Here is a 4,003-nt window from a genome sequence, read left to right as displayed (position 1 = left end):
AATTGTGTAAGACTGTTGAATCACAGACCTGTATCCCTGAAACAAATAATACATTATATGTTAAAAGAAAAAAAGAAGAAGATAGCAGGAAGGGAAAAAGGAAGCGGGGGAAATCGGAGGGGGAGATGAACTATGAGAGACAATGGACTCTGAGAAACAAACTGAGGGTTCTAGAGGGGAGGGTGGCGGGGGATTGGTTGGCCTGGTGATGGGTATTAATGAGGGCAAGTACTGAATGGAGCACTGGGTGTTATACACAAACAATGAATCATGGAACACTACCTCAAAAACTAATGATGTAATGTATGGTGATCAACATAATAAAATAAAATTAAAAAAAAAGAGAGAGTTCCCTATGCAGTCATGTTTTATACCACCTGAGCAAAATAACTTTTAGAGGGTAATTCTGGAAAATCTACCCTAGGACCATGTTTAAACTATTAGCCAATATATATGACAGGGAGACCACTGAAAATATAAATTTTGAGATCCTGGTGAGAAGGGAGAGAAAGGAAGCAGGATAGAGGAGGAAGGAGAGGGAAACAAGAAAGGGTTGGGGAAAAGTCCTGCTTTGGGTCACGCTGGTTGAGCAGGGGTTTTCTAATGTTCTCACCTCACAGTGCATATGGCACAAGTGAGAATATACATTTTGTGGGAATTCTTCCTTGAATTTGATCTCACATGATACCTCATTTCCTCAAACCTCCGAGAGTGTGACAAACCTAGTGTTCCTGTGATATTTGACTTCTTCCTTTCAAGGCGGAGAAACTGAGGCAAGCAGAAATCCTGGTATTATCTTACCTAGACTAGGAGTTGGAGCAAGGATATGGCCAGCATTCTGACATCAATGCTATTTTCTCTCTTGTAATCCAAGGGGCTATGACAATTGCTCTCTAGTCAGGGTACATAGAGTTCACTGAGTGACAATGTCAATAAAGGGACATTCAATCCTGTCTCATCTCTAATAATTCCCTTTTCCTTCTTACTTCCAAGAAATGGTTTGTATTGAAAAAAAAAAACAAAACAAAAAACAGCAACAACAACAAAAAATCAAGCTAAACTTTGTATTTCCATCTGACAAAGTTTACCTCTCGTTCACTTATGTTTTGAAAATAACTATCCTAATCTCTTTAAAAAAAATAAATGTAAAAGGAGAAATTGATTTGTGTAGCTGCCTTGGATTCCGGAGATAGCACAAGCCAGACACAGCCGAAGTCCACTGCTATTTTGATGCCAGTCCGTAGGCGGCAAATTACTCAAGGACACAAGAGTGACTAAGACTGTTTGCTGTTTGATGTTGATAGAGCAAGTCAATCTAGTGGTTAAAAAAAAAAGAAAAGTCACTGAGACTGATGAAAAAACTAAGTGAGGACACAGCTCTTCCACGTACTGCACTCCTACTTCAGTTAATGAGTCTGTACTGCCAGGAAAAACTAATAGTGGCCAGAAGGAAACTGGAGCAAAAAGCTATTTTGTAAGCATTAGCACAATATTGGATTTTTCCTTTCATGAAAATTTTATCTACCAAGACAACTCCTACTGATCCCTCAAAATCCTGCTCAAGCACCTCCCCTTCTTCTGGTACTTTCCTTTGACTGGGTCCTACCAGGCCTTGGGCCCGACTCCTTTCTAACATGGGCCACCTGAGTTAGGAAGGATTTATTTACATGGCTATCACCCTCACTGAGCGTTTAGTGAACGCATGAGCTGTCCTTTTTGTTTTGTTTTCTAAGCACAGTGCCTGGCATGGAGTAGGCCATTTTCAAGGGTTGTGGGATAGGTGAATATATATCCTGAGAAATCATTGTGAAAACATGATTTTAGGAGACAGGGGTTCCTGAGATCAAAGTGACAAGGTTGCATTTTTCTAGGAGACATAAAACACATTCAACCCAAAATCTTTATCCACAAATTAGCAGTAATTCCTTTATCAGGATTCGTGTAAAGACTATTAGAGATAATCCACTATATAAATGCTTCATTAATAGCCAAGCCTCATAAGAGACAATCATCATTTGAAGTCATATGGTCTTAATACCCAGTTGAGAAAACACCAAACTACAAAAGAATCCAGGGTAGGGCTGGGACTTGCTGTTTTCTGGGTTTTTACCTAGAAGACATTTTGGTCAATGTGAAGACCATGGACTCTGAAGTCCCACCATCATAAAGGAATCTAGGTTTTGCCACTCAGGAGAAGTGTAACTTTGGGCAAGTTATGTAGCCCCTCTCTGCCTTGGTTTTCTCATCTGAAAACTGGGGATAACAACAGTACTTTGCTCAGAATTACTGTGGAAGTCAATGCATTTAAGTAGGGAGAGTGAGCTGTCATTTTGCTAAACTCTACTGGTTATGTCCTATCCTACAATAACATATGTAACAGGAACACTTGTGCATGCCACGTGTCAGGTACTCATTCATTCAACTGCTATATATTTATTGTGTATCTACTATATGCCAGGTACCAGATATACGGGGATGGATAAAAGGAACATGGTCTCTAGTATTTTACATAGTTAGTATTCCAGATGTTATCTCATTTAGTTCTTACAATAATCCTGTAAGCTACCTTGCTTCTAGATCACCACATTATGCTTGAATTTCATGCCACAGATCTGAAACCTATCACTGGAATTTAAGGTTCTTCAGAGGATAACCATATCTCATACTTCATTCATTTTTTTTTTTTCAGCACAAACAAACAGGGGCTTTATTGGTGGGGTTTGGGAAGCTGTGACAGAGCCCAGCATGCAGGCGATGAGGGCTTGGATAGCTTCCAGGAGACAAAGGATGAGGGGAAGTGCCTCAATGGGCTCTGCTGCTCGGGGCACGTTGTCCCTTCTCAGTTCTTAGAGGCAAGTGCGCATGAAGAAGGTTCAGCACTTCACAAACTGGTGGGTGACCTCGTAGATTCCCACAGATTCCTGAGCCTTTTCGTCATAGTCAGTCCAGTCCTTCTCCTGCAGATTAATATGACTGAAGACTGTCCCCGATTCCACACCCTCAGCAGCAAACCCAGCCTGGGGCTGGAAATCAACTGCTTCAAAGCCTCGGCATTCAAATTCTACGATTGTCTTGAACTTCTCATTGTCTTCAGCATTGTAAGATTTGATGGTGCTGCTCAAAATCTTGATGGAGTTTTCCCTCGCACACAGCTTGCACTTCTGGACCATGGAGGCGCTGCCACGACCTCCCTTCAGTGCCACACTGTCCATCAGCCGAATATACTGCCACTTCTCTGAAATCTCGCCACAGTTGCCACATTTCACCTTGAGGTACCACCGGAAGTCCTCACCCAAAGGGCGGAGGTTGGTGACATTCTCCAGCGTGGCTTTGAGCTGCAGCGCAATTTTCCCCATAGTGGCTTGGCTCGGCCCGACCCCACCCGGCGATCTCATAATTCATTCATTCTTGACTCCTGAATATAGTGCCTGGGATATGGGTTCAAAATAAACATTTACTAAGTGGATATTACCCAGTCACTGCCATGACCATACACTTCTGAACTACCCTTGTTGCTTTGGCACTGTTGGAAAATTCCATTTCCCCACTGTTGGGTAGAGACAGGAATCAGATTTTTCAAATGAACTTTATGTAACACACACACACACACCCACACACCCACAAACTTTAAAGAGAAAACAAATGAGAAAACATGTATTGAATGGTCATATGTTCCAAATTCTGTGTTAAGCAGGTTATCTTTGTTATCACATGTGTTGTCATGATATCCATGAGGTAGGTTTTAATAGGATTCATATTTCAGTAATGAGGAGATGGAGGCTCAGAGAGTTCAAGAAATTTCTTCTAGATCAACAGCTAATAATTGAGAAGCAAAGCTGAGAAGCAAACCTGGGTCTAGCATATCGAATGCCTGAATTATTAATCATTGTATTACCTTTCTAGAGAACAAGCAAAAACCCCAAACAAAATAATCAAAATGGATGTGTTCCTACAACACAAATTCTTTATACAAGAGTTCCCCATGCAGGGAAAATGTTCTCAT

General features: G+C 41.2%; 1 pseudogene; it reads right to left on the bottom strand.

Moving 5' to 3' along the window:
* Positions 1-2,692: 2,692 nt before the first annotated feature.
* LOC114211922 (CXXC motif containing zinc binding protein pseudogene) lies at positions 2,693-3,384 on the bottom strand (annotated as a pseudogene).
* Positions 3,385-4,003: the final 619 nt, after the last annotated feature.

The sequence above is a fragment of the Eumetopias jubatus genome, unplaced genomic scaffold (genome assembly GCF_037043125.1).
Source record: "Eumetopias jubatus isolate StellerSeaLion01/CBP00866 unplaced genomic scaffold, mEumJub1_p1.0 scaffold_5, whole genome shotgun sequence".
Classification (NCBI taxonomy): domain Eukaryota; kingdom Metazoa; phylum Chordata; class Mammalia; order Carnivora; family Otariidae; genus Eumetopias; species Eumetopias jubatus.
Note: the sequence above shows the minus strand (reverse complement) of the source record. Positions and strands in the feature narration are given on the sequence as shown.